Source organism: Oncorhynchus nerka, linkage group LG9b (genome assembly GCF_034236695.1).
Source record: "Oncorhynchus nerka isolate Pitt River linkage group LG9b, Oner_Uvic_2.0, whole genome shotgun sequence".
Classification (NCBI taxonomy): Eukaryota; Metazoa; Chordata; class Actinopteri; order Salmoniformes; family Salmonidae; genus Oncorhynchus; species Oncorhynchus nerka.
In genome coordinates, this window is record NC_088424.1 from 46,932,664 (window position 1) to 46,948,365 (window position 15,702).

Sequence of the window (15,702 nt, forward strand, 5' to 3'; positions counted from 1 at the left end):
TCTCCCATTCCATAGTAAGTATCCAGAGGGCTGACTAACATTGGTAGAAAGTCTAATCATTCTCGCTCTCTCGCTCGCTCGCTCTCTCCTTCTTCTTCTTCTTCTTCTTCTTCTTCTTCTTCCTTCAGTTCAATTCAAGGTGCTTTATTGGCATGGGAAATGTGTTTATGTTGCCAAAGCAAGTCAAATAAACAATTAACAAAAGTGAGAAGACAAAATAATTTTTAAAAAATATTAGAAATTAACATTTAAAGTATTATAAGCTAATTACAGTGTTTTTAACAATGTGCAAATAGTTGTAGCACGAATAGTAGGGGAACTCACTCCCCTTCTTCCTTCTCTCTCTCTACCCCTCCCTCCCCTCCCCTCCTTCACGCTCTCTCTTTTTCTCTCTCTACCTGCTCTCTCTACCTTTCATCTGCGTTACAGTTCCACCTATGGTCAGAATCGCACGTTAGCTGAGCTATGTAATGAATAGCAGAATGAGATATCGGCTGAAGATGGAGCTGGGAGGCAGCGTAGAGGGTCTGAAATTTAAAGATCAGCAGTGTGTGTTTACCACACTTGAGTAAATATTGGGTTCTGACTTCCTGAATATGAATATTAGAGTCTGAGAAGGGGATGTTTGCATGTAAATATAGAATAATATCTGCATTTATAGCAGACACTTTTAACCAAAGCGACTTACATGCTTTCGTGCATACATTTTACGTATGGGTTGTCGCAGGAATAAAACCTACTACCCTAGTGTTACCAACAGAGCTACAAAAGGATCACATGGGTTTATCGGAGGGTTTAAAGACATTAACTAAGCTCACAGGTAGCTCAAATAACAGTAATATAGATTTTATATCATCACCTTATGTTGTGCTGTTCTCCTCATATTACAGTAATATAGATTTGATCTTATCACCTTATGGTGATTCTCGTCGGGCAAAACAAAGACCGTTTTGCAGAGTTGTTTGAGGGTGTAACGAGAGGAAGGCTCCACACCCCTTTCTCACCAAATTATTTACAGATTTATTTCATTTTGTTCTTTTGTAGCTTTGGCAACTATGTGTGTTTTGTATAAAATTGATAATGCCTGAGAATCCAGTGTTTTCGAGGATATATTGGCACCGGTCTGCTGGCCTTCGACTTTGTCTCTGGACTAACAAAACCAGTGGCAATATATCCCCAAAACACCGGCTTCTCGGACATTATCCATTTGGGGAAAAAAACTACCTGTAAGTTACCACATTGACCCATTTTCAAAACGCAATTTTCTTGTTGTCTGATTGCTTTAGTCAAATTACAAAACTACATTTTAAGAAAAGTACATGTCTAAAGATTACTGAGCACCAGAGCATTTTCACTACTTAGAAAAACATAATATTGTGGGGTTTTCGCCTCACACCCGATTTCATGACGATGCTAGCAGACATGTGAGTGCTAGCTAGCTACTAACTCAGAACATTAAGAACACAAACACATCGTAAGTGGAGTTGCAAAAGGACTATGCTAAACAAGTTAAATGTATTATCTGCGATGAAATGTTTTCCACACGTGTCTTTTTGGACACTGGGTCCCCAAATTTCCCAGTGGCTGGCTGCCGTTTTTTACCGGTTCCTAACCAACTGTGCCGTTTTTTACCGGTTCCTAACCAACTGTGCCGTTTTTTACCGGTTCCTAACCAACTGTGCCGTTTTTTACCGGTTCCTAACCAACTGTGCCGTTTTTTACCGGTTCCTAACCAACTGTGCCGTTTTTTACCGGTTCCTAACCAACTGTGCCGTTTTTTACCGGTTCCTAACCAACTGTGCCGTTTCTTACCGGTTCCTAACCAACTGTGCCGTTTTTTACCGGTTCCTAACCAACTGTGCCGTTTTTTACCGGTTCCTAACCAACTGTGCCGTTTTTACGGTTCCTAACCAACTGTGCCGTTTTTTACGGTTCCTAACCAACTGTGCCGTTTTTTACCGGTTCCTAACCAACTGTGCCGTTTTTTACCGGTTCCTAACCAACTGTGCCGTTTTTTACCGGTTCCTAACCAACTGTGCCGTTTTTTACCGGTTCCTAACCAACTGTGCCGTTTTGTATTTTTTTTTGTTGCATGGTCTGTATCTTATTTTGTACATAATGTTTCCGCCACCGTCTCTTATGACCAAAAAGAGCTTATACATATCATAACCGCAATTACTCACCTCAAACTGGACGAAGAGTTTTTATTTATTTAAATGAGTCCCAACGCAAAGGATCTACTACTTCCACATAATGTAGAGCTGGGTGGGTTTTCCGTGCATCAGCAGGAAAGAACAGCTGCTTCTGGTAAGACGAGGGGTAGGGGTATGTGTTTATTTATCAATAACAGCTGGTGCTGTTATAACAGCTGGTGCTGTCTTTTATTAAAGAAGTCTTGAGGTATTAATCGTCTGAGGTAGAGTACCTCATGATAAGCTGTAGACCACACTATCCACCAAGAGAGATTTCATCTATATTATTCGTAGCCATCTATTTACTAACACAAACTGATGCTGGCACTAAGACCGCACTCAACAAGCTGTATAAGACCATAAGCAAAGAAGAAAATGCTCATCCATAGGCGGCACTCCTATTGGCCGGGGACTTTAATGCAGGCAAACATAAATCTGATTTACCTAATTTCTACTAGCATGTCACATGTGCAACCAGAGGGGAAAAAACTCTAAACCACCTTTATTCCACACAGAGACACATACAAAGCTCTCCCTCGCCCTCCAATTGGCAAATCTGACCATAATTCTATCCTCCTGATTTCGGCTTAGAAGCAAAAACTAAAGCAGGAAGTACCAGTGACTCACTCAATACGGAAGTGGTCAGATGACACAGATGCTACATTACAGGACTGTTTTGCTAGTAAACACTGGAATATGTTCCGGGATTTATCCAATGGCATTGAGGAGCAACAATGTTGATCCTCAACATTGGGGCCCCTCAGGGGTGCATGCTTAGTCCACTCCTGTACGCCTTGTTCACCCACCACTGCGTGGCCAAGCACGCCTCCAACACCATAATTAAGTTTGCTGACGACACAACAGTGGTAGGCCTGATCACCAACAACTATGAAACAGCCCATGAGGAGTAGTGTGGTGCAAGGACAAAAACCTCTTCCGAAATGTGAGCAAGACAAAGGAGCTGATCATGGACAACAGGAAAAGGAGGGCCGAACAGCAACATTGACGAGGCTGTAGCGGAGCGGGTTGAGAGTTTCAAGTTCCTCTGTGTCTACATCACCAACAAACTATCATGTTCCAAACAAACTAAGACAGTCGTCAGGAGACTGAGGGGTAAAAGGCTCTCCAGATCCTCAAAAAGTTCCACAGCTGCAACACCGAGAGCATCCTGAAAGGTTGCATCACCGCCTGGTGTGGCAACTTCTCGGCATACGACCGCAAGGCGCTACAGAAGGTAGTGCGTACGGCCCAGTACATCACTGGCCTCCTGCCATCCAGGACCTATATACAAGGCTGTATCAGTGGGAAAGCCCAAACAATTGTCAAAGATTCCAGTCACCCAAGTCATAGGCTGTTCTCTATGCTACCACATGGAAAGTGGTACCGGAGCATCAAGTCTATGCCCAAAAGGCTCCTTAACAGCTTCTACCCACAAGCCATAAGGCTGCTGAACAATTAATCTCTCAAGCTCTGTCAGGTTGGATTGCTGCACAGCCTTTTTCACTTCTCTCCATAGATCGGCTTCCTATTTCGCAACAAAGCATCCTTCACTCATGCTGCCAAACATACCTTCGTAAAACTGACCATCCTACCGATCCTCGACTTCGTCGATGTCATTTACAAAATAGCTTCCAACACTCTACTCAACAAATTGGATGCAGTCTATCACAGTGCCATCCGTTTTGTCACCAAAGCACCATATACTACCCACCACTGCGACCTGTACACTCTCGTTGGCTGGCCCTCGCTTCATACTCATCGCCAAACCCACTGGCTCCAGGTCATCTACAAGTCTCATCTACATCTACAAGTCATCTACAAGTCTCTGCTAGGTATAGCCCCGCCCCGACCAGCTCACTGGTCACCATAGCAGCACCCACCCGTAGTACGCGCTCCATTAGGTATAGCTCACTGGTCACCCCCAAAGCCAATTCTTCCTTAGGCCGCCTTCCCTTCCAGTTCTCTGCTGCCAATGACTGGAACGAACTGCAAAAATCACTGAAGCTGGAGACTCATATCTCCCTCAATAGCTTTAAGCACCAGCTGTCAGAGCAGCTCACATATCCCATCTGTACATAGCCCATCTGTAAATAGCCCTTCCAACTATACTGTATTTATTTATTTATTTATTTATCTTGCTCCTTTGTACCCCAGTATCTCTACTTGCACATTTATATATGCCACTCCTGCGTTGTCTTGGCCTTATGCTTAGGGTCATTGTCACCTCCGTGACCAAGGCCCTTCTCCACCGATTGCTCAGTTTGGCTGGGCGGCCAGCTCTAGGAAGAGTCTTGGTGGTTCCAAACTTCTTCCATTTAAGAATGATGGAGGCCACTGTGTTTTATTTTTATCATTATGGGGTATTGTGTTTAGATTGACGAGGGGAAAATTAATTTAATTATTTTTAGAATGAGGCTGTAACATAACAAAATGTGTAAAAAGTCAAGGGGTCTGAATACTTTCCGAATGCACTTCACTTTCTCTGGTCAAAGGAACAACATGACTTTGTGCATGAGGCAGATGTGGTGTGACTCCATCAGGTGGTCAGGAAGGAGAGAGCAGGGACCGTGAGAGGCAGACCCTCTGATTCTCTCTCCTTCCCTGCACTGAGACTAATGTCGTGTTCAAAATAACTGGGAACTCGGAAATCCCTGACTTTTGACTTCAGTGCGTTCAAGACAACTGGGAACTCGGACAAAAAGTATATTTGACTGTGAAAAATCGGTTTAAACGGTCATCCAAGCATGAAACACAGGAAACTTTCTCAAGAAACTTTTCGACTTTCTGACCTGAAGATCACTGACGTCATGATTTGACCTTGTTCCTTTCCCAAGTTTCCACAATGACCATCGGATGCAGGTATCATCAGTCCAGTGAAATAAAAAAGCTAATTATTTAAATGTATGCTCTGCAGAGCCTGGCAAGTGCTACACCAACTGATCTTTTGTTATCAAAGCTCGAGCTTTGAAATGGAATATGGTCTGAGAATAGCAATATTGGCAGGCCAATCATATAGCCAATATGCTGTGACCATGTATTAGGGCTACTGCTCAAACCTCATTCCTTACAGAACTGATTTTATTCAATTAAAATTGTTAATTTTTTTAAAGTCACGTTGAAAAAGAAATCTGAGCGGTAGATCATGGGTTTGCTTTTTGACTGTGAAAGTGATCTTGCTCAGAAAAGGTTGGTGACCACTTGATTTAGAGTAAACTAGACTCACTTTGCTTAGTGCTGACACTGTTACACATTCTCAGTGTAAGAAATTAATACCTACCGTAAAATAATTTGGGGTGTTTTTTTTAACACCTGTGGTGTAAAACCTAATTTGCAAATTTCCTAGGGTGTCTTTTCTTTTTAAGTGAATTGTAGAGTTGCCACCCATGGCTGTGTTTGTTAGTTACAGAGACATGCTTATTGAATTACTTTCCTTTTAAAGACATGTGGTTATCCCCAAGTGAGTATCTAGGCAAATACTATCATTACAATTAAACTCTATGAGAATACAATAGATACATCATAAAACCATACTTTGATGGCCTAGTCTTACCCTAATACAGTGGTGTTAGAAAACCCCTGGTTTACAGGCCACATCTGGCCTGCAAGTCACATTATGCTGGCTGGCAAAGTGATGTGTAATCCTTTTTGGAATCCAGCCAGAATTATCCAACAGTTGAGATTTTTATTCAACCTGCATTCAGAATGACTAAAAGGATTAAGAACTCTGGTAAAGGAGACTACCTCAACCATTTAAATGGGAACAACCATTTCAGCAATGGGTACAATAAAACTAACTAACTCATTGGATTAGTTTAGACAAATGTATGTTATTTATCTTTGAGTAGAATAAGATGAATCAATCCATCAATATACATTCAAAACAATGATATTAAAAACAATCCCCCCAAAAATAACTTGCAGTAGAGCATGCTGGGAAATATGATAATGAGGGGTGTGGTTTTGATGGGACTGTTTAACTCTCCAAAGTGTACAACAATATCTCTGGTTACTAACACCAACACTGGGGTTTATTTTACACCACTGAATGTTAATTTCACCCTTACAGAATGAATTTAACTCCTGAATCAACACTACAAAATAAACACTGGCCAATTTGATGTGGATGCATACGGACACAGCCACAGGTACAGCAGTCCCATTTGGAGAACAGCTGTGGAGGGTTTTTATGATCCACAGGTTGTTCATTATGCATCTATGGAGCTATAAAATTATTATTATTAATTATTATTACTGTATCTGTAATGTTTCCATTCTTTGTAAACCGTTGGGAATCTCCTGATGAAACAATGACCAGGATAGGGAGGGGGGGGGGGGGGGTTCCCTGGCTTCCCACCAAAGATGGAGGTCAAATTTAAATCTGGGCTTGCATCCCAAATAGCACCCATTCCCTATATAGTGCACTACTTTTGACCAGGGCCATATGTAATTGTAATGAATAGGGTGCCATTTGGAATGTAACTCTGATAATTATAGGGATGTTAGCCATGTGTTCAGGCCCTGGCCCAGCTCTCATTAGAATGCAAAACGGAGCATTCCGCTCTCATTAGAATGCTAAACGGAGCATTCCGCTCTCATTAGAATGCAAAACGGAGCATTCCGCTCTCATTAGAATGCAAAACGGAGCATTCCGCTCATAAAACATAAAGGACATTAATTAAATTATTAAACACAAAATGGTTGATTCAGGGTAGCGTGTAAATCATGCTATATGTGGAGCCCTTATTAAAGACAGCTAAAAGCTCACTTTAGCATAATGTATTCACATCAGGTAGTTGCCCATATACCTGTGACAGTCAAAATAAAGGAAACACTTGAGTAAATGAGGGATACAAAGTAAATTGAAAGCAGGTGCTTCCCCACAGGTGTAGTTAATTAAGCAATTAACATCCTTAGGGTCATGTATAAAAATGCCCAGTTGGTTTTAAATATACTTATAATGCATCAAAGTTAATGGAATCACTCAAATGTACTTAAGTATCAAAAGTAAAAGTATAATTAATTTCACGGTCCTTATGTTAAGAAATCCAGACGGCACAATTTTCTATGTTTTATTGACGGATAGCCAGGGGTACACTCCAACACTCAGACATAATTGTGACCTGATTCAGGAAACTATAAGTATGAAGTCACCACTTCACAGGAGAGCTGTTGGAACATTTCAAATATTTTTTTTAATCAAAATGCGTTTTCTGTCAGAAATGCCTGGAACATGTGAACTTTCATGTGCATTAATAACAAACTCATATGCCATCTGTAAATACGAATGAAATTGTTAAATTACGAGCCTTGTTAGTTAAGCCACAGAAAAAGTTGTCAACCTTCCCATTAGCCATGATTGGCTGAGATAATGAGTGAGCTGGGCAACCCGAGAGAGGAGTTCGGATTGGCCAAAGAAGTTTGTCAGTCTGTGTTGGTAATCCTGTCGAACTTTGCTTTAAAAAAATTTTATTGTGTAGTGGAGCTGCATAAGTGTGGCTCTCCACTTTCTGGAGAATCAAGTTTTGAAGTCAGTGGAAGTATGATAGCTAAAGGGATGGAGAAAACACCTGTCTCCAGATTACATCTTCAAACTGAGGGCAACCGTGGTATGGCATTGCTGACAGGGAGACGTGTCCATGCACGATGATATATACAGGTCAAATATAACACGTTTTCTCATTTTTGACAAAGTGATTTCATTTCAAATTAAAGTATACTGTTAGCTAGCTTGCTAATGTTAGCTGGCTGGCTCCCTAGCCAATGTTATTGATTGTTTCCCACAGCCGTGTGCTGTTCTAGTTAGAGCCTAATGTTAGCTAGCTAACATTGAACATGGTTGGTTAGCTCCCAGAATTTTGTTTAATAACTTGTTGGGGATAGGGGGTAGTATTTTCACTTTGGATGAATTGCGTGCCCATAGTGAACTGCATCAAACTCTATCCTAGATTGCTAATATATGCATATTATTATTACTATTGGATAGAAAACACTCTGAAGTTTCTAAAACTGTTTGAATTATGTCTGTGAGTATAACAGAACTCATAGGGCAGGCAATCTTCCAAACAAGTTTTGAAATTCTGAAAGTTGGGGCAACTTTGACATCATCGCCCCCTCCTTTCCCAACAAGATTTGGATCTGGAAACACTTCCTACGCCTTCCTCTAGATGTCCTCATTCAGTAGAAAGTGTAATGGAGCATTTGCTGTGAACTTTGACCTAATGGGAGGGAAAATAGTCGGTGTCGCAACAGAATGCCATTTTGCGTGACGCATTTCTCTGTGAGTGCTACGGCTGTTCCAATCAGCCCCAGATGAAAACGAATGATCCGGTTGGAATGTTATTGGATATATATGATTATAACATCCTGAAGATTGATTCTGTACTTAGTTTGACCAGTTTATTCGATCTGGAATATATCTTTTGGAAGTTTTCATGCAAGTTATCTTGGACCAGCAGTCAGTTTTTGGGCACGTGAGCTGAAAGTGATAGCAAATGCAGCTACTTGGACACTAGTATTGGACATTATGGAACAAAACAACGATTTATTATTGAACTAGGACTCCTTTCACTACATTCTGATGAAAGATCATCAAAGGTAAGGGAATATTTATGTTGTAATTTTGTATTTCTGTTGACTCCAACATGGCGGAGAAATATTGTTACGTCTCAGCGCCGTCTCAGATTATTGCAATGTTAGGCTTTTTCCGTAACATTTAAAAGAAATCTGACACAGCGGTTGCATTAAGAACCAGTGTATATTTAATTATATGTAGAACATGTATCTTTAGTCAAAGTTTACGATGAGTATTTCTGTTATCTGGCGTTGCTTTCTATAATTCCTCCGGATATTTTGTAGGAATTTCTGAACATGGCGTCAATATAAACCGAGATTTGTGGATATAAAAATGCATATTATCGAACAAAACAAATGTACTGTGTAACATGTCATATGACTGTCATCTGATGAAGATTTTCAAGAGGTTAGTGATTCATTTTATTTCTAATCCTGCTTTTGTGACTCTATCTTTGGCTGGAAAAAATGGCTGCGTTTTTTCTTTGGTTTGGTGGTGGACTAACATAAATATATGTTGTGTTTTGCTGTAAAACATTTTAAAAATCTGACATGATGGGTAGATGAACAAGGTGTTTATCTTTCATTTGAGGTATTGGACTTGTTAATGTGTGAAAGTTAAATATTTCTAAAGAATATTTTTGATTTCCCTGCGCCACCTTTTCAGCTGAACGGGAGGGGTGGAGTTCCCTGAGGGGAACGCCTTGCCCCCTTAACTAGCTAACGTTAGCTGGCTGGCTCGTTAGCTAACGTTACGTGACGTGTGTACAACACCCGTTGAATATGGCCAGTGTCAGTAAACTTCTGCAGAAAAGTGTAATGAAATTGCTGCCAGCCGAGTTTGTTAGGCTGTTTTCATGTTATCCAGAGGTAAACTAATCATCGGCCAGAGCGTCAAGTGTGCACTTCGAGAGCGACGCGAGATGGGTGGGGCTAAAGCTTAGGGTGAGGGTGTGAACGATGCTGAATGGCTGTAGACAAAGAAGAGCTCTTCACTAGATGGCAAAACAGGCAATTTTCTCAGAAGTGAGTTTCCAAGGTGATCAACTTTCAAAGCAGAATTATTTTCCCGTTGTTCCTCAAATGCTATGATGTACTATTATCTGTATGATGTACCATTTTGTGGCTCTGAGTCTCTACTTTTATCTAATGTAAAAAACGCAATTTCAAATGTTGATACATAAGACCGAATCCAGGTGGTGAGTCACGAGTTACAAACGGAGCATTTGCGTTTAGTGAGTCCGCCAGATCAGAGGCATTAGGGGATGACCAGGGATGTTCTCTGTTTAATGAGTCCGCCAGATCAGAGGCATTAGGGGATGACCAGGGATGTTCTCTGTTTAATGAGTCCGCCAGATCAGAGGCATTAGAGGATGACCAGGGATGTTCTCTGTTTAATGAGTCCGCCAGATCAGAGGCATTAGAGGATGACCAGGGATGTTCTCTGTTTAATGAGTCTGCCAGATCAGAGGCATTAGAGGATGACCAGAGATGTTCTCTGTTTAATGAGTCCTCCAGATCAGAGGCAGTAGGGGATGACCAGGGATGTTCTCTGTTTAATGAGTCCGCCAGATCAGAGGCATTAGAGGATGACCAGGGATGTTCTCTGTTTAATGAGTCTTCCAGATCAGAGGCAGTAGAGATGACCAGGGATGTTCTCTGTTTAATGAGTCCTCCAGATCAGAGGCATTAGGGGATGACCAGGGATGTTCTCTGTTTAATGAGTCCTCCAGATCAGAGGCATTGGAGGATGACCAGGGATGTTCTCTGTTTAATGAGTCTGCCAGATCAGAGGCATTAGAGGATGACCAGGGATGTTCTCTGTTTAATGAGTCCGCCAGATCAGAGGCAGTAGAGATGACCAGGGATGTTCTCTGTTTAGTGAGTCCTCCAGATCAGAGGCAGTAGAGATGACCAGGGATGTTCTCTGTTTAGTGAGTCCTCCAGATCAGAGGCAGTAGAGATGACCAGGGATGTTTTCTGTTTAGTGAGTCCTCCAGATCAGAGACAGTAGAGATGACCAGGGATGTTCTCTGTTTAGTGAGTCCGCCAGATCAGAGGCATTAGGGGATGACCAGGGATGTTCTCTGTTTAGTGAGTCCTCCAGATCAGAGGCAGTAGGGGATGACCAGGGATGTTCTCTGTTTAGTGAGTCCGCCAGATCAGAGGCATTAGGGGATGACCAGGGATGTTCTCTGTTTAGTGAGTCCTCCAGATCAGAGGCATTAGGGGATGACCAGGGATGTTCTCTGTTTAGTGAGTCCGCCAGATCAGAGGCATTAGGGGATGACCAGGGATGTTCTCTTGATAAGTGTATGAATTTGACAATTTTTCTGTCAAAATATAACGAGTACTTTTGGGTGTCAGGGAAAATGTATGGAGTAAAAAGTACATTATTTTATTTAGGAATGAAGTGAAATTAAAAGTTGTCAAAAATATAAAGTACAGATACCCCCAAAAATAGTTACGTAGTACTTTAAAGTATTTTTACTTAAGTACTTTACACCGTGTGTGTGTGTGTGCGCCTGTGTGCATGTCTCAGTCACCAGATCTCTACCCAATTGAACACTTGTGGGAGATTCTGGAGCAACTCCTGAGACAGCATTTTCCACCACCATCAAGGAAACACCAAATGATGGAATTTCTCGTGGACAAATGGTGAAACACCAAATGGTGGAATTTCTCGTGGTCAAATGGTGAAACACCAAATGGTGGAATTTCTCGTGGTCAAATGGTGAAACACCAAATGGTGCCGCATCCCTCCGATGTAAGTCGCTCTGGATAAGAGCGTCTGCTAAATGACTTAAATGTAAATGTAAATGTAAATAGAGGAGGTGCGGAAAAAGAGAGAACTCGATTTGTTGTTTTGAAAGTCTTGAAACAGTTTGGTTACTAGCTAGCTACCGTTTGAGTCTGGATCCCACGACGCGGTTGGAATCAGTTGCTGGGACCGCTGCGGTCTGTCCAGGGATCCTGGTGACCAACGGTCTGATGAGCTGCATGACGTAGCAGCTAGCCTAGCTGCCACAGTTAGCTGCGTATCAAGCCTGTGGGGTTTCCTTGAGGGCGGGAACACAGCCCGTGACTCGATTAGCCCTTGTGCCCTTAACAGATTGCCCCGGGCTTGTGACTGTCTAGATCCCTGTTTGATTCTGTTTCCATCTTCCCTGTAACCTGCACTGTCTGGAACAGTGTTACAGCATAGCTTACGTTGCTACCATGACAAAGACCAAAGCCAGTGGGAGTATCATTGAGGTCAGTGGTGTCTCTCTACCAAGGATCTTTAGAACAAACCAAAATATTTCTGCACGCATTTGTTACAACAACAAGAAAATAGCTTCGAGTGTTATGTCCAAATACTGGTGGAGTCAACTAATAAAAATTATTTGACGACCTGACCTTTTTTATTTTTATTTCACCTTTATTTAACCAGGTAGGCAAGTTGAGAACAAGTTCTCATTTACAATTGCGACCTGAGAGGTGCAGGACCTGAAAAACAGTTTGCAGTTCTCCCAGGGTCAGCTCCATGAGTTTAAACAGGAGAATGCCAGGATGACAGCAATCTGTAAGTCATTGAGAGAGGACATCAGTTCTGTATGTGAATCCATGATAACAATGGCGGAGAAATCAGATTACCTTGAGCGACAATCAAGGCGGAACAACGTTGTGGACGGAATTGCAGAATCTCCACATGAGACCTGGACGGAGTCTGAGGACAAAGTGAGGGAAATGATCTCAGAGAAACTGAAGATGGACCACAGGAAGATTGAGGTGGCGTGTGCCCACAGGACTGGAAAACCCACCACGGGCACAGGTGACAGGACTAGGACGATAGTGGTCAAGATCCCGAGGTTCAAGAACAAGGCAGCTGAGTAACTATTCAGGAAAAGGGCTGAAAATAGCAAATATGTACCCTTAGAAATATTAGCCCATATGTACCCTTAGAAATAATAGCCCATATGTACCTTTAGAAATAATAGCCCATATGTACCTTTAGAAATAATAGCCCATATGTACCCTTAGAAATAATAGCCCATATGTACCCTTAGAAATAATAGCCCATATGTACCCTTAGAAATAATAGCCCATATGTACCCTTATAAATAATAGCCCATATGTACCCTTAGAAATAATAGCCCATATGTACCCTTAGAAATAATAGCCCATATGTACCCTTAGAAATAATAGCCCATATGTACCCTAGAAATAATAGCCCATATGAAATAAATAGCCCATATGTACCCTTAGAAATAATAGCCCATATGTACCCTTAGAAATAATAGCCCATATGTACCCTTAGAAATAATAGCCCATATGTACCCTTAGAAATAATAGCCCATATGTACCCTTAGAAATAATAGCCCATATGTACCCTTAGAAATAATAGTTCATATGTACCCTTAGAAATAATAGCCCATATGTACCCTTAGAAATAATAGCCCATATGTACCCTTTGAAATAATAGCCCATATGTACCCTTAGAAATAATAGCCCATATGTACCCTTAGAAATAATAGCCCATATGTACCCTTAGAAAGAATAGCCCATATGTACCCTTTGAAATAATAGCCCATATGTACCCTTAGAAATAAGGTTAATGAAATCAATAACTTGCTAATACCAGATAACAGACATTTCTTATTTTTCTTATTTTTGTTGTCGCGCTTTAATTAACCCCAAACACAACTGATTGCCTCAAATGCATTAAGAAGGAAAGAACACCTGTTAATTGAAATGCCTTCCAGGTGACTACTTCATGAAGCAGGTTGAGAGAATACCAAGAGTGTGCAAAGCTGTCACCAGGTTACTTTGAAGAATCTGAAATATAAAATATATTTTTGATTTGTTTAACACTTTTTAAGGTTACTATATGATTCCATGTGTTATGTGTTATTTTGTAGTTTTGATGTCTTCACTATTATTCTACAATGTAGAAAATAAAAACCCTTAAATGAGTAGGTGTGTCCAAACCTTTGACTGGTACTGTATAGACATGGGGCGGCAGGTAGCCTAGTGGTTAGAGCATTGGACTCAGTAAACCGAAAGGTTTCAAGATTGAATCCCAGAGCTGACAAGGTAAAAATCTGTCATTCTGTCCCTGAACAAGGCAGTTAAACCCACTGTCCCTAGGCTGTCATTGAAATAGTCCACCGAGTGCTAACAGTCAGTATCTAAATAATATGTGTGAAATGCTTAATAGTGTATGTGATGTAAACCGAGAGGTCTACTTTATTGGGGACCTGAATATTGAATATTAAGGTGTCTGCTCAATAGGAGGCTTCTTACTATAACCAGTGTAACCAGTAATCTGGTTCAGGTTACTCATCAAACGTCCAGGGGTGTTTACAAACACTACAGGAACAAGATCATCCACATGTATGGATCACATGTTGACTAATGCCGCAGAACTTTGTTCCAAATTGTTTGCATAGTCAACTTACACACAACTTTGACACACACATACCCCACCAGACGTGTCACCAGAGGTCTTTCACAGTCCCCAAATACAGAACAAATTCAAGAAACAGTCAAGTATTATATGGATCCATTATTGCATTAAACTCCCTTCCATCTCAAATCAAACCTGGTTAAAAGAAAACACCAAAAAACCTACATAGACAGGGCGAGGTCCACAGACATGCAATCTCCATAGACAATCAACTCCCTTCCATCCCATATTGCTCAAATGAACATCAAACCTGGTTAAAAGAAAACACCACGGCACAATGCCTCTTGCCTATTTGACCTAGATACACAAGTATGTGGACACCTGATTGTCGAACATCTCATTCCAAAATCATGGGCATTAATATGTAGTTGGTCCCCACTTTGCTGCTATAACAGCCTCCATTCTTCTGGGAAGTTTTTCCACTAGATGTTGGAACATTTCTGCGGGGACTTGCAGCCACAAGAGCATTAGTGAGGTCGGGCACTGATGTTGGGCGATAAGCCCTGGCTCGCAGTCGGCGTTCCAATGAATCCCAAAGGTGCTTGATAGGGTTGAGGTCAGGGCTCTGTGCAGGCCAGTCAAGTTCTTCCACACTGATCTCATCAAACCATTTCTGTATGGACCTCATTGTCATGCTGAAACAGGAAAGGGTCTTCCCCAAACTGTTGCCGAAAAATTGGAAGCACAGAATAGTCTAGAATGTCATTGTATGCTGTAGTGTTAAGATTTCCCTTCACTGGAACTAAGCGGTCAAACCTGAACCATGAAAAACAGCCCCAGACCATTATTCATTACATTACATTATTACATTTAAGTCATTTAGCAGACGCTCTTATCCAGAGCGACTTACAAATTGGTGCGTTCACCTTATGACATCCAGTGGAACAGCCACTTTACAATAGTGCATCTAAATCTTTTAAGGGGGGGTGAGAAGGATTACTTTATCCTATCCTAGGTATTCCTTAAAGAGGTGGGGTTTCAGGTGTCTCCGGAAGGTGGTGATTGACTCCGCTGTCCTGGCGTCGTGAGGGAGTTTGTTCCACCATTGGGGGGCCAGAGCAGCGAACAGTTTTGACTGGGCTGAGTGGGAACTGTACTTCCTCAGTGGTAGGGAGGCGAGCAGGCCAGAGGTGGATGAACGCAGTGCCCTTGTTTGGGTGTAGGGCCTGATCAGAGCCTGGAGGTACTGAGGTGCCGTTCCCCTCACAGCTCCGTAGGCAAGCACCATGGTCTTGTAGCGGATGCGAGCTTCAACTGGAAGCCAGTGGAGGGAGCGGAGGAGCGGGGTGACGTGAGAGAACTTGGGAAGGTTGAACACCAGACGGGCTGCGGCGTTCTGGATGAGTTGTAGGGGTTTAATGGCACAGGCAGGGAGCCCAGCCAACAGCGAGTTGCAGTAATCCTCAACCAAATTTTAAAGAAGCTCCCAACGAACATTTATTGTGCTGAAGTTACTTCAAGAGGCAGTTTGGAACTCGGTAGTGTGTGTCA

General features: G+C 41.9%; 1 protein-coding gene across 1 annotated transcript in view; it reads right to left on the reverse strand.

Annotated features, from left to right (window-relative positions):
- Positions 1 to 15,702, reverse strand: part of LOC115124199 (netrin-G1-like) — a 210,467-nt gene that overhangs the window by 137,635 nt on the left and 57,130 nt on the right. The gene's annotated exons all lie outside the window — the stretch shown is intronic.